Consider the following 24,628-nt stretch of genomic DNA (forward strand, 5'->3'; position numbering starts at 1 on the left):
GAAATTGATAAAAAAAAAAAGTTATGTTGTTCTGCCTAATTCAAAATATACGTTGGGTCTTGATTCTTTTCGTCAGTTCGTATACTATTATTTACGGTACGCAATGACGTTTTAAAATAATTATTAAGTAGGTATTTATTATTTACACTGTTCTAAGGCACCTAAATCACGGACCACGATGACAGTAAATATTCACTTCTTCGAGTTCTTCCCATAGCTGGTTGTTAGGAGTGCTAGGACCATCTCGTTAAAGTCCCATTTCTGTCGGTTGCACGTTCCTTCTAATCTGAATCTCCACCTAAGGCTTCTACGTCTTTTTTCACCAATTCCTCTCATCTCATACCTATTTAGATAATATATGCGATTTATTTTTGCTAAAAGTTAGTTTAATACATTTTTATTGTAATGCGATAAATAAACAAATTGTAATACAAACACACGTGTTATGAGAATACATATGATTTAAACATCAATATATTTCTTAATATTTTCGATAACCACCAATAAATGTTTTAAATTAGTTACCTAATTTTAATACATTTTTAAAACCTAAAATTGATCAATTTATCTACATAGTTTTTCCTACATAGCAAAGCAGGACAATTTATTTATTTGTTTTTTCTTATCTAACTATTATTGCTATTTATTATTTTACTTATCTGTAGATACAATAATATGCATTGTCTACACAAACCAAAGGTTTATCATTCATAAGTGGTACATTTTTGAACTATGCAGGACGTAGACTATACTTTTTAAAATGCTCATTTATTGCTTCAAAATTATACCATAATAAAAAACCTAAGTGGGGTCCTAGGCCCTTAGATAATACGTATCCTTACATTTATATTTGATAAATAAATAAATACCTAATATAGGTCAAACCACTTCAGTGTTTAAAATAACAAAGTAAAATGGATTTTTCAAGGCATACCTACAAATTGTTAGTGAAGTATTACTGTGTATTAGTAAATCAGAACTGTTGAAAAATATAGACAATATGTTTTACCATATTATTATAGCCCTTCGATAATTAAATAATTGAAGGATAATTAAAATAATTATATAGGATCATAGACTCATGCCTGATAATATAATATAATGGTATATAATAATAACATTATAATACATTAGGTTATAATATATAACATTTAAATTAATTATAAGCATTATATTATTATCATTATTATTTATATTTTTTTGTTCATATATATTAGGTTTATACATACATAATTTATCTATCTTCTCTAAGCTTACCGAATTATATCTGATTTTAAAATACAAACTAAAAAGAAAAATGTATACAATTAGAACAGAGAAAAAACATATATATATTACAATACGTGATATGCAAGATATGCATTTAATAGAACAGAATATAATATTAATAATATTACTAATTATTTAAATATATTATATTTTATTCAGTATTTTTTTTAAGCTTAATTTTATTCTTCCTAATATTAGTATTTAATATTATTCAATTAAGGTTATTTAATCGAATAAATGTTCTGGTACTGACAAGACACCAAACTACTTCAACTGGGATATCTAGTGTTGTAAGTTTAATTTTTTCCATTAAATAAATAAAGAATATGCTAATTTCTTCATTATACCTTCTTCTTTTGATAGGTGATTTCCATGAAGATCAATGAACAACTTTTCCATCATGTTTGCAACTTGAATTCATTGCCTGGATGGATACCCCCCCTTCTTTGGAGTTTGGACAGATATGTAATCCAATTTTCATCATTGGTGGTTTGCTCATCCGATGCCATTAGAGAATATTGTTTTGCAAATCTAGAAACAACATATCCTACGACATATTGCAAACCTTCCTTCTCAAGGCCTTTGAAGGAATCATTGTCATCTATGCAAAAGGCCTGTAAAGTAAATAATTATTGTAATGTATATACAATGTATGTACATACATTATCGTTTATATCTTAAACATTTAACATAAACTATTTTATACATATGTATTATTTTTAGTACATACCTCAGGTTCAAATTGACTTAACAAATCCATGAAAGTGTTATAGAAACACCCAAATCTTTCCACAATCCAACTTTTGAAGAACCCATATCACTCACAATAGCGATTACATTAAAACTATGTATATGTAATGCTTCTATTATGTTATAAAGTAATTTTTTTGTGATAGCAGTATCGTAGTTATAAAATATCGGTTGTTTTCAATTGCTCAATAACCCTGTAGGTAAACACATTCAATTACATTTTATAGAAATTTAAAATTATTAATTAGTTTGCATACCTCTAACTACAATGGTTTAAACAGATCTGTGTGGACCATATACTTTTTCAAATTTATAAATTATAAAATTAACATATTCTGTGTGAAATATATGTTTCATCAAAAGAAATTACTGTTCATTTTTCTTCCGCTGTTAAGAAATCTCCTTATATATGGAAAAAAATCAGAGTAAATATTACTAAAATATTTAAAACCTAGACATACCTAAACCTAATCTATTTATACTGTAATATAATAAAATTAGTAGGTAATGGTATACCTATGTCTCAAGTATTTCAATTTGTAAACAACTAAAATTACTTTCCTAAACAAAAATTCGTATAAACAAATAACCAATAACAAATCACACTGTTCTGTCACACTCTGATCAAATGTATCGAAACTTAAGACAACATAGCTCAAACAACAGACAAAACCCACAACAACAGTATTAACAGCAACAACTAATAATTACTACTCCTCGAACTCGTCGTACAAATCATAGAAGTCAAATTAATAGGAGCACAGTAAGTGAAATGATTGATTTAACGTGTCTCCTCCATCTAGCCAAGCTCCAACAATGCAACATGATACAGTTATCCACCCTATTAATACCAAAGAATTTCAAAGTTAGAAAGATATGAAATATGACTCATTAAAAACTAGTAAATATCAGGTGAATATTTTATATAGTTATAAGGTTGCCTGTAAATGTGTAAGACCATAAAAAAAAAAAAAAATTAATTTTCACAGCTTTATAAATATTAATGCTTGAGATACTGTTATATATTTTCTTCTCCATTAATACTTCTACTCAAAAATAAGTAGTAAACAATAAATGTACATAAACTCCCTTAATAATTTAACATGCATAATATAAAAGTATAAGTACTTGAAAAATGATAACACTTATGCCTAGTAATTATGTGGTTGACAGCTTAACTAACCTGTACAAAATTAATAACTTACTTTGCTTTTCTGATATATTGTGAAATAACTATCAATGGATGTAATCTGTAATAATATTTATTTGTATATTTATTAATTGACAGTTTTTCACATTTTGTGGTTATTGAATTTTTAGGGCACAGCAATAGTACCTCAGGGTAACATGCAATCTAACATTAATTCATTAAGTGATTTGGGTCGTATCTCAAAACTACCACCACCACCACCACTGGCTATAATGTAAGTAATCCAAGTAAACATTCAAAATGAAAAGTAAGTGTAATCAAAATAATCAAATTTTAAAATCTCCAAAAATATAAAAAAATATATTTTGTTTATAGTATTTTAGAATCTAACCACCTATATACCAATTTTGCACCTGTTAATTAATTTATAACAACTAGATATCGTTATCGCACAGTAAGTGAAATGATTGATTTAACGCGTCTCCTCCATCTAGCCAAGCTCCAACAATGCAACATAATACAGTTATCCACCCAATTAATACCAAAGAATTTCAAAGTTAGAAAGATATGAAATATGACTCATTAAAAACTAGTAAATATCAGGTGAATATTTTATATAGTTATAAGGTTGCCTGTAAATGTGTAAGACCATAAAAAAAAAAATAAAATTAATTTTCACAGCTTTATAAATATTAATGCTTGATACTGTTATAATATATTTTTTTCTCCGCGGTTTGCCGGTTATATTATTATGTCAGGTAAGAAGAAGAATATGATCGAGTTGTGTCTTCAAAATGGGACACAAGTTACCTGTCGAATTTACAACCTGAAAAATTTACCTTTTGGGGGACGCAAGTAGTATAGGCAGTTAACCGATTGCGCCTGAAAGTAAGTACCATTTTATATACCAATTGCTCTATACATTTTAGGGTCAATATACCAATTACGCTCAAAACATTTTACACTACCTAGTTAATTAAAATTATTATAAAATAAATTAAAACACTAACTGATTTTTTTATGATAACTAATACATAATATAATATAAATAAATCTTCAGCTTTGTCGAGGTTATGAAACAAGGATTAATAGTTATGAAACTGATATTTTATAACGTATTGATTTCTCTAAAAAAAATACATTATTGGACCTATTAAATCTGTTTGCTATTGATAGAATCAGAAACAAAAATTAGATAGTGAGTGATATAATTTTGCATGATAGAAATATAATTTATCTTTATTAAATAATTTTATGTTTTATGTTTTATTTATTTTATTATTTAGATCAACTTAAAAAGCTACGTTGTTGGCTACATAGACGTAACTCCTAACCATTAACAACAAGAAAACCTATGTAATTGATGAAATAGATGAAAATGCTGGGCCCAACTCAGATTTTTCCAAAAACGATCAGTCCAGTATAACATACAGCCATACAGGTAATATTACAGAGAAGTAGTTAATTTGATTTATTAATATATTCATCATTGTAAATTAAAATTAACGAGTCGATTTCTGTATTAGAAATGGAACATAATCATGCATGATGATCGTCAGTTGTTATTGATTTCTAAAAAATGTTTATTGTTAATCATAATTATGCGATTTGTAACGGAAAAACATTGGAATTGCGTTTTTAAAAATATCGATCACTTTTAAAGTTTCAATCGTCGTATAAAAACGTGGATATTCTGTTCTACAGCTGTTCTAATGCTGTTGATAGAAACCGAAACAAAAAATCTGATATCAAGTAGTAAGCTTATTAAGGTTCCTGCAGGTCGTATAAAGTCTATGTCATTTCACCAAATATAATGGTGATTGAAGGTGAAGTAACAGATTGAATAAAACATAAAATCCGTATTCATGTTCATCTCTACGATACTACAACATTGATTAATTTATTAATTTTAATTCCTCGGAAATTCCGAATGATTTTGAGATTTTTCGCAAACAATTATACAAGCGGCAAAAAACATGACATTTAATCTACCTAAACCTATTAAGTAAATATTTTATTAATTATTTACTAGAATACTCATGAGTATAATTTTTAGAGCCCCCATGAATGATGGAAGATCAAATACATTTTTAAACAATATCGATGAAGTTATTAATAAAATAGGTACATAGCAAGATGTAAAATATAATAACAAGTACTGAGGCATTAACGAGTACTGAGACTACAACCACCGGAGAAGCGGTTACGAGTAATGATGCCTCAATTTATTATAATTAATAATATTAGTATTACTTTCATTTATTTTTAGAAAACACATATCTACTCATTGAAATAAAATAAAAGCTGGAAATTCTATTATTAATCAAGACGCTGATAAAATATTAACTCCTGTAAGAATAGGAAAAAAATGTGTATTTTCTATGCATTTAATATGCAATTGATTAATATTTTTGTGGTACTTATATATATATTTTTTTTGATTTTATCACAGTTTCCTTTAAACACTAATACCTAAGTAGAACCTAGAATTGAATTAATGTGTTTTTTACTGAATAGACTATAAATTTAGTAAATCGGCTACAAATTTGAATTAAAAATACATATCAAATTACAAAATTATATTATGCATCATGAATGTAATTACATAATTTGAGGTTTTTTATTTCGGTGCAAATACTTGCGTCCGAGATTATAGTATTATCATTTTCAAATGGGTCATAGCCTAGCTATATGCGCCCAATATTATCTTTAGTATCACAACCTAGTTGCGTCGCATAAATAAAGTATAATCATAGCCTAATTAATTACTACAAACTATTTTATAATAGAACAGATTATATGCATATAATTTCACTAGGTAAATTTGTTTATTTTATACATTACATTATCGCATCACATTTAAATAAGTATACAATTATACAAACTATTTAAGGAGCCTGAAGCATACCATGTTTTAAGGATTAGTATTCAGGCATTTCATATTACATGTACATTTTGGCTATGTCAATGTGTGAGAAGTAAATGAACATTAGTGTGTGAAATCCATTATCATATTTTTCGCGATGAAATTTGAATTCCCCGATTTACGATAATGATCAAAATAAACCATACTTTATGAGAATTCGTCGAAAAAAGGTATATTATTATTTTTCTATACAACTACTTTAAATATTCATTCATAATAATTATAGTCGCCGTCGTACCCGCATCATAGAAAAATAAAATAGAAATTAAAAATTAATTTGTATAAATAAAAATATTAAAATAATAGTTATTGATAAGTATATTTTTTTCTGTGTTTATTTTGTATCAAAAATCATTTAATAAATTACAATAAATAAAAAAAAAAATAAGAACTGAATATTTTTTTGTTAAAAAAGATCTTTTTTATATCTACGACGCCAGTCTTTTGTGTTTCAGTTGTAGCAGGGCACGTAATACTTGAATATTAAAAATTTCAAATCTCACTGTACTATTTGTACTTGAGTACGCGTTGTTATCAAATTACAACAATATAAAAATAATATTATCATTTATCATTGCAGTTGAATAATAATAATAATAAATCATTATACACCTAGTGTCCTACTCAATACATATTCCTAATATAATATATGATTATACATATAATATTATATACGTAGTAATAAATATTAAATTCACCGTGTTACTGGCGGTACGTATAATGAGATATATATATATATATATATATGTATAGATAATAAGATTAATTTTTGATATTGAGTGGTTTCGCGGAATTAAAGTAGCGTAGTAAGGTATAGGTAATTCACGCGACGATAACACATTCTCGCACACACAGGAATATGTAAAATTTCGGTATTGGCACACCATGTTTTAAGCATCTAAAAGACCAATAAGCCAGACAAAACTGTGAGACTTGGGGTTGATGGATTTTATTTTTGAAAACAGATTTGAATTTATCATCTAGTCTTCTAGGTTTCAATCGAAGCAATTTTAGATATTCAAATTAATTATTAAAATATTAATAATTAAAAAAACTATACATTTCCTTTATTTTAAAGACTTAAGTACGTGTTCAATTTTTCAAATATCAAAAATCGCCTCGATTGAAACCTAAAAGACTAGAATACAAATTTAAATTTGTTTTCAAAAATAAAATCCATCAACCCCAAGCCTCACAGTTTTCTCTGGCTTATTGGTTGTTTTACATGTTTTTTTCGACCTGCTTCAGCCACCTTAAGTTTAATATTTATTTAAGCAATATATTATAATATTGTTAATAAATAAAAGTAAAAATTGAAGAAATCAAGACTAATCCTGATTAAATTAGGTCGTATTATTTTTTAAATATGTCCATAGGCTTCTATAAAAGTTTGCATAAAGTCAATATTTTTATATTTTAGCTTAATCAAAAATTGTAATAACCTTAAATCAAATTTACATATTGCATAAAATTTAACTTTTTAAAAAATTATGATAATTCTATTAAAACAATTTTATAATAACTATGATAATTCAAAAAATTATGTTAAGTATAAGATTAAACATTATTTGTAAAACCCTAATTTTTAGTATTTGTGTCTTAGCAGTTATATCAGTGTCATATTTTTTCGCATTTTTTGTTGCATATTTTTAATAAAACAAATGCATATTTGACTGTTTTGTATTACATATTATATAAACCCTAGTGCTAAATAACGCGTGCAAGTGGTATTATTAGGTAGGAGCGTTTTGGCAGAGAAATCGGTTTAATATAAATCGTTTTGGTAATAATTTTGTATCAAAACCATGGATACTTATATTATACAATACGTACCTTGCACTAATAGTATGACGTGTTATATTATTATGTCTGTGGTGACCATCGTAACTTACTGTTGAATTTTTTGCCCAGACAAGTCGGAACTTAAAATCACGACATTCCGTGTGCAACCGCGGACCATTTGTTGTTCGCAGCGCAACAAGCGTCGTGTCGCGTGCCACATTATGACTGTTGCCGCCGACGATCACATCCGGGTCCGCGCCGTTGTTCGCACCGCGCGAGAGCACTATTATAGCCAGCTAGCTCCTCATCCTTGACGTTTCTCGACGTTCATTCATATCGTCAGAGAGCGATTTTGTCATAGATTTCCGCACGGCCTCGGAAAAGTTTCCAATCCTGTACACGGCAGTCTGCTTCCTTACAGTCCACCGGTAAACGCATTAAATCCCCTGGACACGTCACACGGGATTTGCGTGACTGTAATGGTATGATCTGCCGACCCATGCCCGTGCGTTGACGACCGTCGTCACCGTATACATAATATGCAGCGCCATATATGTATCATGTATGTATGTACCTATAGATCGGTACGCGCACTCAAGTCAAAGTGTAGTATTCATTTATTGGTAAAATAAATTTTACAAAAATTAAGAGTATTTTATCAAAATCATATAGTAAGTAATTAAGTTTTTACAGTGATACCTATCGAAATAAGTCAAACAATTTAAAATTAAAATTAAATATTAGTAGTTATTAGTATAATATTATAATGAATATCTTAAATTTAAACTTGAAATTTGAAGCCCGCAGTTTTTAAGTACTAAGTATTCCAATCTGGAAAATATTTTTTCTGTGTACAAGTTGCTACCTATGCTTTTAAATTGAAGTTGACCTTTACAGCTATAAAATACTATTTGTTATATGTTTTTACTACAGACTGCAGTATATACTGTATATTATGTCTGTATAGTTATCTTGAATGACTACCAACCGTCACCGTCATTTGTTACGATGATTATAATAGTAATTACTATATAAAAAGTTTTTTATAAAAATAAATACTATATAATTAAGATATAAATATAATAAGCAACAATTTATACTGAACTCATACTATAACGGGTACAATATTGTATCAAGTAATACAATTTATTTTTGCGCTTTTATCCAACTACTAGGGAACAAAAGCGCAAAACAAATTTGTACTTTTGGTCTATTGAAAAAAATAGAAAAACGCTTTTGGGTTTCACTACAACCGGGTTGCTGTTGTAATCACTGTCGTCCGTACTCATATCGTCGAGTACCAATGTCCAATGAGCGCAATCAGGTCACCGACCCGATCTATCAGCGAACAGGCAATTGTAAACAATGTCAGAATACCGGTTAGATAAAAAGGTCTAATGGTTAACTCTGCCAGTTTTATTTTCTTTCCTGTAATGGGTACATGGTATATGGAAACTCCACCAGTGTAAAGGTCCCAAATTAAATACGTTGACGTAATCCGTTGCGATGCCATAAGTCAAATTGCTAAAATCGATAATAGTTGCAGTTTAATTTAAAAATAATTTTATCTTCGTAATGTCTGAAAACAATATTCCTTATGATGATGTCGTCAGTATATTATAATATATTACAGGTATATACATGAACCCAATTTTACCGTTTTTTTCGCGACACTATCACATCGTCCTGCTTGAAATATAGTAATTTATTAATACATGAAAATATTATTAAAAAAAATCAACTGTCTTTGTTAATTTTTTATTTATCATATTTGTGTATAGGTATATAGATTAATCACGCTAAATTTATTTATATAAATAAATATATACCGGTGTGCGGTGATATTTTATAATGGGTAGCGCTAAAATAATACTTCAAGTTAAATTTTTTTTATTAAGTATTTTGTTGAAGAAAATAACCATTTAAAATGTATTTATAAAATAAAAGTTTATTGATAACGATAATTATTAAATTATCCGATAAGCAACGGCAAAATATTGCATTTTTTTAAATATCGATCACTTTTAAAGTTTCAATCGTCGTATAAAAACGTGGATATTCTGTTCTACAGCTGTTCTAATGCTGTTGATAGAAACCGAAACAAAAAATCTGATATCAAGTATTATGCTTATTAAGGTTCCTGGTCGATTTTCTCATTTTATTAAATATTATTTAATCTGGAATTATAAATATTGTTAAACGTATTATAATATTGGGCTATAGAATTTTGAATTTATGTCTACCCGTCGTTCGGATAGTCAACATATAACAATAACGGTACAATTAACAAATTAAGTCGAACTCGATGAACATGCCAGCGTTCAAGTATTAAATATACTCCTACGTAAATGTCTTAAACTTATGCAATTTATACCAATCGGAAGAAACTTTTATGATATGGATTCTAAAGTATATATTTTTTAATTTCTATTAGTATTTGATTAGTTTATTTTCTGACACTTAATAATTTAGTTTTAGATTGTTATGGCTCAATACAAAATGCAGCTATGTAGAGGATATGAAACAAGGATTAATAGTTATGAAACTGATATTTTATTACGTGTTGATTTATCTACAAAAGCCATAAGTCAAGATACAGCATTGGATCTATTAAATCAGTTTGCTGTTGATAGAATTAGAAACAAAAATTGTATGATGAGTTGATATAATTTTATATGATAGATGTATAATTTATACTAAAACGATGATCACGCGTTTGAGAATTGCGCAACACAATTAAACCAAATCGACAAGTTGGAAATAGATCTGAAACTTGTTAAAAAAAAAGGCCATGTTGTCACATATAAGAAAAAAGCATGGAATAATAGTAACTGATGAGGATGTTGAGGTATTTATTGTACCTACTAAAATTAATCCATCCGCAGTGTTATAAAATACATTATTTTTATTTTTAATTTAGGCTGTCAAAATGGAGATGTGTGACGAACCGCCAAAAGTATCAAATCTTTTGAAACCAAGTGAACCTCACAAAATCCTTATTCAACAAGTTAAAAAACCAATTAAATTTTTAAATAAACGACATAAACCACAACAAACACCTACGCCGCAACAAGTACTGAGGCCACAACAAGTACTGAGGCCACAACAAATTAAGTAGAACTCGATGAACATAGCAGCATTCAAGTATTAAATATATTCCTGCGTAAAGGTATTAAACTTATGCAATTCACACAGATCGGAAAAAACTTTAATGATATGGATAAGTATATTTTCATTTCTATATAAACTTCAGCTTTTTCGAGATTATGAAAAAATGATTAATAGTTATGAACTTATATTTTATTACGTGTTAATGTATACTAATGTAACATACTACAGGTAATATTACAGATAAGTACATAATTTGATTTATTATATATATTCATTATTGTAAATTAAAATTAACGTGTCGATTTCTGTATAAAAAATGGAACATAATCATGCATGATGATCGTCAACTTTTATTGATTTCTAAAAAAGTTTATTGTTAATCATAATTATGCGATATGTAACGGAAAAACATTGGAATTGCGTTTTTAAAAATAAAAAAATCTGATATTAGGTAGTAAGCTTATTAAGGTTCCTGCAAGTCGTAAAAAGTCTATGTCATTTGACCAAATATAATGGTGATTGAAGGGGAAGTAACAGATTGGATAAAACATAAAATCCGTATTCATGTTCATCTCTACGATACTACAACATTGATTAATTTATTAATTTTAATTCCTCGGAAATTCCGAATGACTGAGATTTTTCGCAAACAATTATACAAGAGGCAAAAAATTAATTAAATCCTATTAATACCAAGGAATATCAAAGTTAGAAAGATATGAAATATGACTCATTAAAAACTAGTAAATATAATATCAGGTGAATATTTTATATAGTTATAAGGTTGCCTGTAAATGTGTAAGACCATAAAAAAAAAAAAAAATTAATTTTCACAGCTTTATAAATATTAATGCTTGAGATACTGTTATATATTTTCTTCTCCATTAATACTTCTACTCAAAAATAAGTAGTAAACAATAAATGTACATAAACTCCCTTAATAATTTAACATGCATAATATAAAAGTATAAGTACTTGAAAAATGATAACACTTATGCCTAGTAATTATGTGGTTGATAGCTTAACTAACCTGTACAAAATTAATAACTTACTTTGCTTTTCTGATATATTGTGAAATAACTATCAATGGATGTAATCTGTAATAATATTTATTTGTATATTTATTAATTGACAGTTTTTCACATTTTGTGGTTATTGAATTTTTAGGGCACAGCAATAGTACCTCAGGGTAACATGCAATCTAACATTAATTCATTAAGTGATTTGGGTCGTATCTCAAAACTACCACCACCACCACCACCACTGGCTATAATGTAAGTAATCCAAGTAAACATTCAAAATGAAAAGTAAGTGTAATCAAAATAATCAAATTTTAAAATCTCCAAAAATATAAAAAAATATATTTTGTTTATAGTATTTTAGAATCTAACCACCTATATACCAATTTTGCACCTGTTAATTAATTTATAACAACTAGATATCGTTATCGCACAGTAAGTGAAATGATTGATTTAACGCGTCTCCTCCATCTAGCCAAGCTCCAACAATGCAACATAATACAGTTATCCACCCAATTAATACCAAAGAATTTCAAAGTTAGAAAGATATGAAATATGACTCATTAAAAACTAGTAAATATCAGGTGAATATTTTATATAGTTATAAGGTTGCCTGTAAATGTGTAAGACCATAAAAAAAAAAATAAAATTAATTTTCACAGCTTTATAAATATTAATGCTTGATACTGTTATTATATATTTTTTTCTCCGCGGTTTGCTGGTTATATTATTATGTCAGGTAAGAAGAAGAATATGATCGAGTTGTGTCTTCAAAATGGGACACAAGTTACCTGTCGAATTTACAACCTGAAAAATTTACCTTTTGGGGGACGCAAGTAGTATAGGCAGTTAACCGATTGCGCCTGAAAGTAAGTACCATTTTATATACCAATTGCTCTATACATTTTAGGGTCAATATACCAATTACGCTCAAAACATTTTACACTACCTAGTTAATTAAAATTATTATAAAATAAATTAAAACACTAACTGATTTTTTTATGATAACTAATACATAATATAATATAAATAAATCTTCAGCTTTGTCGAGGTTATGAAACAAGGATTAATAGTTATGAAACTGATATTTTATAACGTGTTGATTTCTTTAAAAAAAATACATTATTGGACCTATTAAATCTGTTTGCTATTGATAAAATCAGAAACAAAAATTAGATAGTGAGTGATATAATTTTGCATGATAGAAATATAATTTATCTTTATTAAATAATTTTATGTTTTATGTTTTATTTATTTTATTATTTAGATCAACTTAAAAAGCTACGTTGTTGGCTACATAGACGTAACTCCTAACCATTAACAACAAGAAAACCTATGTAATTGATGAAATAGATTTTTCGCGACACTATCACATCGTCCTGCTTGAAATATAGTAATTTATTAATACATGAAAATATTATTAAAAAAAATCAACTGTCTTTGTTAATTTTTTATTTATCATATTTGTGTATAGGTATATAGATTAATCACGCTAAATTTATTTTATATAAATAAATATATACCGGTGTGCGGTGATATTTTATAATGGGTAGCGCTAAAATAATACTTCAAGTTAAATTTTTTTTATTAAGTATTTTGTTGAAGAAAATAACCATTTAAAATGTATTTATAAAATAAAAGTTTATTGATAACGATAATTATTAAATTATCCGATAAGCAACGGCAAAATATTGCATTTTTTTAAATATCGATCACTTTTAAAGTTTCAATCGTCGTATAAAAACGTGGATATTCTGTTCTACAGCTGTTCTAATGCTGTTGATAGAAACCGAAACAAAAAATCTGATATCAAGTAGTAAGCTTATTAAGGTTCCTGCAGGTCGTATAACGTCTATGTCATTTCACCAAATATAATGGTGATTGAAGGTGAAGTAACAGATTGAATAAAACATAAAATCCGTATTCATGTTCATCTCTACGATACTACAACATTGATTAATTTATTAATTTTAATTCCTCGGAAATTCCGAATGACTGAGATTTTTCGCAAACAATTATACAAGAGGCAAAAAACATGACGTTTAATATTTTAATCTACCTAAACCTATTAAGTAAATATATTTTATTTTATTAATTATTTTCTAGAATACTCATGAGTATAATTTTTAGAGTCCCCGTAAATGATTGAAGATCAAATACATTTTTAAACAATATCGAAGAAGTTATTAATCAAATCAATCCAGCATTTATTTTATGTGTAATTTCATCGTGGAATAGTTTTATTTACGGGACGATTAAACAGAAATTATGTGTATTAATAGATCTGGTAAATGTCTTATATAATTTTATAAGATATCATTCAATTTATAAGATTCTGTTGCGCACACAATTTAATGCCTTTATCATCAATATTTTTTATTTAGTATTTTATGAGTTTATTTTCTGACACTTTATAATTTACTTTTAGATTGTTATAATAGCTCAATATAAACTTTTTTTGATCTAAATGTAACTTATTAACTAGCCGTGTAAAGTCAACGGTTTACATAATTTTTTTCTAATTTTATTAACTATTATTTAATCTGAAATTATAAATAATGTACTTTAGAATTTTGAACTTACGTCTACGCGCCGTTCGGATGATCAAGCTATAACTATATCATTACAATTAATAGATACAGTACGAATCAATGAAGATACAAGCATTCAAGCTTTAAATATACTCTAGCCAAAATGTTTTCAACTTATGCAACTTACACCGATACTCCTGCCAAAATGTCTTCAACTTATGCAACTTACACCTATCGGAAGAAACTTTTATGATTTAAAAGTATATTTTCATTTCTGTTAGTATTTGATTAGTTTATTTGCTGACACTTAATAATTTACTTTTAGATTGTTATGGCTCAATATAATATTCAGCTTTGTACAGGTTATGAATCAATGATTGATAGTTATGAAAATGATCTTTTATTACGTATTGATTTATCTACAACAGCCATAAGTCAAGATACAGTATTGGATCTATTAAATCTGTTTGCTGTTGATAGAATCATAAACAAAAATTGGATAGTGTGTTGATATAATTTTGCACGATAGAAGTATAATTTATGTTTGATAAATAATGTTATGTTTTTTATATTTTTTTATTTAGATTCACTTAAAAAGTATCAACTTTGGATAATAATTATACAAGGTACCTATTAAAATAATATAAAACCTTATAATATTATGGTAATTACGTTTTTAAAAATATCGATCACTTTTAAAGTTTCAATTTTTTTATAAAAATGTGGATATTCTGTTCTACAGCAGCCATTTATTGCTGTTGATAGAAACCGAAATAAATGATTTTGTGTTTAAGTATCGACTTTGGATAATAATTATACAAGGTACCTATTACAATAATATAAAACCTTTTAATAGTATAGAGGAACTTTTTATTAATTTTGCAATGGAACAATTAATAAGTATTTATATATTTTATAATTGTCATACATATCTTGCTTGGTATATATCATGTTTTATCTTAAAAAAATCTCTAAAACGTAGTACCTACCTATCTTAATATTTTATTCAATACAATGGATTCGTGTCGCACAATCAAAACATAATTTTTATTAAACTACAAGACATACATTTTAACATGATATATATGGGGTTTATAATTTCAAACTCGGGAGTTATAACCTAGATTTAAAAACAAAATATAATTTATATTAATTTTGAACTATAATAATTAGATTGTAAAATGTATTTAATGATAGGTTAAGTATTCAATATATTGAAATTGTAATGACAAAAATAATCGGTCAAATGTTATTCTTATGTTGCTAACACAATCCAATCAATGATTTATCAAAATATAATATCGCCATTGATCATTTGCATTTGATAAAAGAGGAGTCTATATCAATTATTCAGTAAGAACGACTTAATGACATGCACAATATTTACTTTTAAACTAAGCGACAATGGTTGAACAATTAAAAGGTTTATTTTATAAAAAATAGACCTTCTTCTCATTTTAATATTTTTCGTATAAAAAAGATGCAATATGAGATTCATTAATGTTAATAATTTTTTTTTTTTAATATTACTTTATTTTACTTACCTATAAGATATTTTTTTTTCATTTGATTAATTTGAAACCACAAAATCACTTGTTTCAACATTCAACATGTCAATTTCATTAATGTTAATACATTTTTTAGTAATTACTTTTTTCTTTTTTGAAAACATTGTTAAAACTTTCAATTTAGATGTAATACTAACAAATAGTAATACAATATTATTTTATTATTAAATACTATTTGTATGTGAAAAGATTGCATTAATATTATAGTTCAACATTCAATTTTCATTTGATCAATTTGAAACCAAAACCACTTGATTAAACACGTCATTTTCATTAATTTTAATACATTTTTTTAATACTTTTTTCGTTTTTAAAAACCATGTTAAAACTATAATGCAATACAAAGTACCTACTACCTAACAAGTAGTTATATAATAGAGTTTTATTATAAATATCACTTGCATGTCAAAAAATTGCATTATTTATTTTTTTTTGTTTTTTTTTTAAAACATTCAATTTTAATTTAGGTAACCATTTTGAAACCAAAATCACTCGATTCAACATAGCGTTTTAATAACTGTTAACTACATACAAGGTTTTTTTTTAAAAATATATATACCTTCTTTCTTTTATTATAAATACTATTTGTATGAAAAAATATGCATTATGTCGTTTTCATTAGTATTAGTAATTTTTTTTTTTTTAACACTGACTGCTGATGTCGACAAATCGTATTTTTCATATTTTTATTATACTTATTACTTACCTTCTATTATTACGAAAAATGTTCAGCACACCAATCGGTCAACTCATGCCGCAGTTAAAGTGTTAATATTGCTATATTTTATTTGTAAGATGTATTTTTTCATATGATCAATTTGAAATTACAAAACCACTTGATTCAACATGTCATTTTCATTAATTTTAATACACTTTTTGATTACTTTTTTCGTTTTTAAAAACCTTGTTAAAACTTTAACGCAATACTAAGTACTACCTAACAAGTAGTTATATAATAGTGTTTTATTATAAATATCACTTGCATGTCAAAAGATTGCATTATTTATTTTTTTTTTTTGTAAAACACCAATTTTCATTTGGTCAATTTGAAGCCAAAATCACTCGATTCAACATAACGTTTTAAGTAGTGTTAACTACATACAAGGTGTTTTTTGTAAAAAATATACACCTTATTAATTCTTTTATTATAAATACTTTTTGTATGAAAAAATATACAATATGTCATTTTCATTAGTGTTAGTATTTTTTTTTTTTTTTAATATTGCTATATTTTGCTTGTAAGATATTTTTTTTTCATTTAATAATTTGAAACCAATGCCGCTAGTTTAAAAATATAATTTTCAATAAAGTCAACTCAACCTAGAATTAATTTTGTTGTATATTACACAGAACATATCGTTAAGAATTCTTACTATATTTCTGAATTCAGGGGTGTCATTTCATGCTTTTTTCGGGTGTGCGAGGTATCAAACAGACCATTTTGAAATTTCACCAGGCCATATAAAAATAAATATATTATGTATATGTACATTAACCGGCTTCCAATTATTTTCATACATCATGGACCGAATCAATGCATAAACATAAATGGTAAAAATCAATATACAAAATAAAATACAATAAGAAAGGAATAGCACAATATTTGTTTATAACCAATGTAATTTAAAGTGATAAATGATAATCATAATTGATAGTATACCTATGTTGATAAATGTCATTTTAAAAATTAAAATATTTTTCTAACTAATTAACAAACTTATGAATTTCTTAAAATAGTATAACTATGTAATAATTATACCATAAAAAATTTAGTTTTATAATTATTTATTAAAATGTTTTTTAAATATTTTTGTTGGTTTTTATAGGCATAGGATACAAATTACGAAAATTTTATCTAATAAAATCCAGGAGCATCTTTTTCGAAAGCTAGATCCTAATATACTACCAGTTAGTATGCTATGCAAAATTTGCTGTAAGGAAGAAATCCAAGTTGCTGTTATTCCTTGCGGTCATACCATTTCTTGCATTCAATGCTCATTAACCTTCATACGGTGCGCTGTGTGTAGAGATCCTTTAGGTTAATGAGAGTTTATGCAAGGATATAAAAAGATACGATTATCTCAAACCAGTAGCAAGCAGTTCTAAAATGTCATCCAACAACACAATTGTCAAGTTTGTCATAAAGAAGGAATGACAACAGTATTTTTACCATGTAGACAAGTCTACTCCTGTGGCAAATGTGCAGAACAAATAGATAAGTGCCTTATATGTAGAGCAGATGTTTTTTCCTTCATTCAATTATATTTTTAGGCTTTACTGTCTACTGTAATACTTTTATGTACTTATGTTCTCATACATTAAATACAAGTATAATAATTAAATAAATGTATTATTAAATTTTTGTTTGTGTTGAAATAAAAATTGAATATTAACTAGAGTTTATATTGAATATGCATAAGTCAATTACTTCATATACATTTTTTTTTTAATTTTTCATATTTTTATTAAACCTGTATTATTAAAACTATGGTTATAAATCATAACTTATGATAAAATAAAATACATACATGATTCCTCACAAGCTTTTTTTAGAATTATAAAATATCAAAAGTACATATTTACATTTTTTTTGTCTTATATGTCAATTAGTTACTTTAGGATGGAATAATCAATAATATATATATAAAAGAAGGCACTTTAGACATACCATATCTATATATCGTAGAATCAGAAATCGATGAAAATAACTAAAACTAAAAGTAGCTTAAAAAGACTGTACTCCACAGCTTTTTCCTAAAGGAAAATCAAATTAGTATAAATTTATTACGATCACTCTCTATGAGGAATATTATACTATCTAATTGCACTGAATTCAATTGTTAACATTGTAAAAGTTAATTTAAAACTGATGTAAATTAATCTTAAGTATATATATTATATTATATATATTGTATCTAAATTAATGGTTACTTTGAAACTATAATATAATGTAATAAAATAAAGAGTTTCATTATTTTAAATAAAAATTTACATGGAATTTGGGGAAATACTAATAAATTATTTACTTAATTTGATTTATGTTCGATATTTATCTATACCTTAAATATTTATCTATTACCAATATATATTTCAAAAATTACTTTCAACTATTACCAAAACAGAGTTATTAGTTCAGCATCAAGAAAGTCTTGGACTATTTTTGTTTGGTGGAAAATTGTTATTTTCTATTAGTCAATATGATCTAAATGTGAGTTATTAACTTGCCGTGTAAAGTAAACGATTTATGTTTTTTGATCATATCCGATGTGTATGACGTATGTGAATATTATTGAATAAGTAAAATGTATATAACCCACATGGCAACATGTTTTATATTTAAATTTATTACTTTATATATATATATATATATGAAACTTTTTTTAGGATGCTCCGGAAAGTCAGTAGAGTTATTGGCCAATTATTTTCCCATAAGTTCAATAACAAATACGTTTCCGACCTTTTATCAATATAATGTTAGCTTCAATCCCGATGAGCTATTAATTAGTACCAAAACAGAATTAGTAGCTCAGCATCAAGAACGTCTGGGACTATATTTGTATAAAGGAAAATGTCTATTTACTATTAATCAATATGATTTCAATGTGAGTTATTAACTGGCTGTGTAAAGCCAACGATTTATATAATTTTTGTTCTCATTTTGTTAACTATTATTTAATCTGGAATTATAAATATTGTGCTTTAGACTTTTGAACTTACGTCACGCCGTTCGGATCGCCGAGTAATCATACTAACATTGAAAATTATGAATTCTTTTTCAATCGACAAAGACGAAAGTATTTAATCTTTGAATATACTCCTGCCAAAATGTCTGAAACTTATGCAACTTACACCTATCGGGAGAAACTTTTATGATTTAAATTCTAAAGTATATTTTCATTTCTATTAGTATTTGATTAGTTTATTTTCTGACACTTAATAATTTACTTTTAGATTGTTATGGCTCAATACAAAATGCAGCTATGTAGAGGATATGAATCAATCATTGATAGTTATGAAAATGAACTTTTAATGCGTATTGATTTATCCTCCATAGCCATTAGTCAATACACGGTATTGGATTTATTGAAGCAGTTTTCTATCAATAGGATTAGAAACAAAAATTGGATGGTGAGTTGATATAATTTTGCATGGTAGAAGTAAAATTTATCTTTGATAAATAAATAATGGTTTATATATTTTACTATTTAGATTAATTTTAAACATTCCGTTGTTGGCAATACAGTTATGACCATTTACAACAACAAGACGTACGTTATCGATGACATAGATGAAAATGCTGGGCCCAACTCAGAATTGTGTTTTTTGATCATATTCGATGTGTATGACGTATGTGAATATTATTGGATAAGTAAAATGTATACAACTCACATGGCAACATATTTATATATAAATTTATTACTTTATATATATAAATATGAAACTTTTTTTAGGATGTTCCGGGAAGTCAGTTGAGTTATTGGCCAATTATTTTCCAATAGTTTCAATAAAAAATACGTTTCCGTGTTTATACCAATATAGTGTTAACTTCAATCCCGATGAACTATTAATTAGTACCAAAAAAAGAATTATTAGCTCAGCATCAGGATCATATTTGTATGAAGGAAAATGTCTATTTACTATTAATCAATATGATCTAAATGTGAGTTATTAACTTGCCGTATAAAGTAAACGATTTATATAATTTTTTTCTCATTTTGTTAACTATTATTTAATCTGGAATTATAAATATTGTGCTTTAGACTTTTGAACTTACGTCACGCCGTTCGGATCGCCGAGTAATCATACTAACATTGAAAATTATGAATTCCTTTTCAATCGACAAAGACGAAAGTATTCAATCTTTGAATATACTCCTGCCAAAATGTCTGAAACTTATGCAACTTACACCTATCGGGAGAAACTTTTATGATTTAAATTCTAAAGTATATTTTCATTTCTATTAGTATTTGATTAGTTTATTTTCTGACACTTAATAATTTACTTTTAGATTATTATGGCTCAATACAAAATGCAGCTATGTAGAGGATATGAATCAATCATTGATAGTTATGAAAATGAACTTTTAATGCGTATTGATTTATCCTCCATAGCCGTTAGTCAATACACAGTATTGGATTTATTAAAGCATTTGTTTCAGTCTTAAAAGAATATAGAATAAATAAATTTACTAAACAGATTTAGTTTAAAATGTAATTTAATTCACTTTAATATCTTTCGAGTTATTGAATATAATATTCTTGCACACCTCTCTCCACCCCGGTCACCCAGCATTCATTACATCAAGTCGCATCAAATATCATAACCTCACATCTCGAGTCATCCGAAAGGTAAGTGAAAATTCATATAATAGATATTTTAATTAGTTTATTCAAAAGGAAAAACTCTCTTACCCAACCCCGTAATTATAGTACATGATCTAAATTTACTTTATCTTATTGTTGTAGATATATAGTGATTATATTACGTTAAATATAATATAATTATTGGACACTGAAGATAAAAAGTCAAAACAAGTTAAAATGGATATCGAGAAGATAATTTATCAAATACTACTGTTGTTATTTACCATTCAAATTTCGATCACGTTTGGTAATCATAAGGAAAGCTTGTTCGAATTGACATCAACCAGCGATAGCCCTGGTTTGCAGTAGGAACTCATTGGTAATGTTAGAGCTTGCGGAAGTAGTTGGACAATAAATACATACATGGATTTAAAATTTTTAAACAGCAGTCTTAGAAATATTAGACATATGTTAAAGTCAATTGAACTAATTGCGTTTAAAATTTAAAAATTCTGAAACTAAACCACTTCAATGTGATACTTATATCTCTGAATTCGAAACAGAAATGTGGTATCCCTCATTTTTCAAAAATCATTGGTTTTTTGTATGCGAAAAATCCATTACAATCACTATAATTTGTAATAAACAGTCTTTCACGCAAACAATTAAAGTTAAAGGTTCTGGAAAGTTATACTTGAAGTCTGGGTGTATTGCTTATACCTCGAAAGGTGTACTAAAAGCTGAACAAATATTTAATCAAACATATTTCTCAGTTCCAATAGACTTAGCTCTTATGAATGATTCATGCTGTAATGTTTTCAACTTCTCAAATCAGCCCTATCCCAAACCTATTCATTTCGATGAATTAAAAAATATTAAATTTAATAAAGAAGTGTTCATTAAAATAAATGGTTGACCAACAATATTTGTTATTAAATTCACTCATTGTAGATAAAACGTATACATTTATATACACGAACAAATATTTAGTTATCACAATAATAGTATTTTTAATATATTTTATAGCAAAATTTTATTTAAATAGGAAAGCAAAAAAGTCAAATATAGAAAACATTAATTTAAGTTATAATCCTATAAGTTCTAATAATTAATTTAGTAAAGGTTCTTAGTACGTATTTATATACCTAATATTATGTATTATTATGTTGTATTATATATTATATAATTTATTGTAAAATACCATTCACAATATTTATAATATTTTTTTGAAATAACCAGTATTTATGTATTTTGTTTATCTTACTTTTTTTTCTACACTTATTATATACTGTATAAATATTCTTGTTTAAATATATTTTATTTTATTAATAATACAATTATTTAAATAATCGAATGTATAATTGTATTGAAATAAATCACCTTCATAAATACAATTTTATTTGTTACTTTTATTTGGTACTAATTTTTATAGTTGTACAAATGTACACTAATTATTTTATGAGATAAGTTTTAATTTGTATAAATAATAAACACGGTAATGCATAGACGATCGCGGGCAGCGTAAAAACTAATAAGTCGAGCAAAAGATTATTTGGTTTCATTTCATGTAAATAATAATATGAACATAATATGCTATATAATAGTTTTATATATAAAAATAATGCAACGACGCGCGCGTGCGAAGCGCGGATCGCCGATAACAAACCGACCGGTTTTGACCGGCCTGCGCGCGTGGATGTCGTAGCTAAGAGGGGGCAGACGCTGCCACTAGAAATGAGAGAGCAGCACATGACGGCCGTAATAACAATTTTTTTTTCTATAAAACATACCAATTTTGTTCCAATAATACGGCTTACAGAATAATTTTAGAGAAAAATACCTAAATTAAAAGTTGTAGAGGAGAGTTATATCGGGTGACGTATAACATTCGATTTTCGATATTTCATTCTCAAAATTGATAAAATCGTTTTGCGTTTTCTGTTTTTTTCACTTTTTTACTTGTGAATAATTGATATAAAAATTAAAATATCAAAAATCGAATCTTATGCGTCACCCGATATAACTCTCCTCTACAATTTTTAATAAAGGTATTTTGCTCTAAAACCATTCAGTAAGCCGTATTATTGGAACAAAATTGGCATGTTTTTGTACGGTATTTTCGCCGATGTGGCGTCCTCTCAATGTTAGACACTTCTTATACAAATAAAAGCTATAATAGTTTGCGCAGTAGTAATGTACGCGTTTGCTGCAATCTTACATATATGCCATAAAGCGACGCCAAAACTTTTCTACTAATTGGCTGATATTTTTTTATCTTATAAACTATAAAAATATATTTTCGTCAATATAACGGAAAATGCTATTAATTCAATACCATTTTACAGTTGTTAAATTGAGAAAAAACGATAATATTCCATTAACATTAAGATGTTTTCCTTAAAACTAATAGTATTTTAGAAAACTTGAATTATGATATCCGATAACATTGATTATAGGAAAAGTAATATTGATTGAAATGTATTTAATGTAATAAGCTATTGATTTTAAACCATTTTGTTAACAAATTAAGTACTATTTTTCATTAATTCAACATTTTGAATTGATTATGTTATCTTTGAAATGATGAAATTTTTCATACATTTTAAGAAAACAATAAAATAGTAAATCAATGGAATAAAATCATAGAAATTAAAACTATATATTCTCGGAGTGTGTTCATAATGAATAGGGCGCCCCGAATCTACGTACTTACATACAAATATGATAAAAAAAAAAAAATAATAATATATTTTCGTGGCGAAACGAAAGGAGTTGTTGACTTACCGCAGTGTCCGAAAATACGCCGGGTTGATGAAAAACGGCCAACGCCTGGATCCTGGCCGCGGGTGAGGATTAAAAGTTGGCAATAATGACAGGTGACGTGATAGACGTGAATTCGTAACGCACTGGTGACTGGTGCCCAAAGATCCGGAAATGAAAGACAGCGAGGAGATGCCGGAATGTCGAACGGTGTACCGAATCGGTAAATGATATACCAAATAATCCGATATAATCGATTCGCGTGACAGACGCGACGTACTACAACTCGGACGGCACGAAGTACACTGGCGGCGGGTTAAAACAGATATATTATGGCAACAGCGAAGGCGTAGAGGCGACTAAGCGGCAGGCGCGTCTGACCGGCGTGAGCGAAGGACCGACGACAAGTGGCTGACCCGGAGCGACAAACGAGAGCACGAGACGCATCGAAAGCCGTGA

The 24,628-nt window shown here is 27.0% G+C and overlaps 1 long non-coding RNA gene across 2 annotated transcripts; it reads right to left on the reverse strand.

Annotated features, from left to right (window-relative positions):
* Window positions 1–1,169: 1,169 nt before the first annotated feature.
* LOC132927861 (uncharacterized) lies at window positions 1,170–24,628 on the reverse strand. 2 transcript variants are annotated; one of them, XR_009661872.1, is made up of 7 exons: window positions 24,194–24,628; window positions 7,988–8,451; window positions 3,225–3,269; window positions 2,277–2,421; window positions 2,000–2,213; window positions 1,617–1,883; window positions 1,170–1,551 (listed from the first exon to the last, which is right to left on the reverse strand). It is a non-coding gene; the product is annotated as an uncharacterized LOC132927861 (long non-coding RNA). The 2 variants fall into 2 exon arrangements; XR_009661871.1 differs by having other exon boundaries at window positions 1,170–1,883.

Source organism: Rhopalosiphum padi, chromosome 3 (genome assembly GCF_020882245.1).
Source record: "Rhopalosiphum padi isolate XX-2018 chromosome 3, ASM2088224v1, whole genome shotgun sequence".
NCBI classification, from domain to species: Eukaryota; Metazoa; Arthropoda; class Insecta; order Hemiptera; family Aphididae; genus Rhopalosiphum; species Rhopalosiphum padi.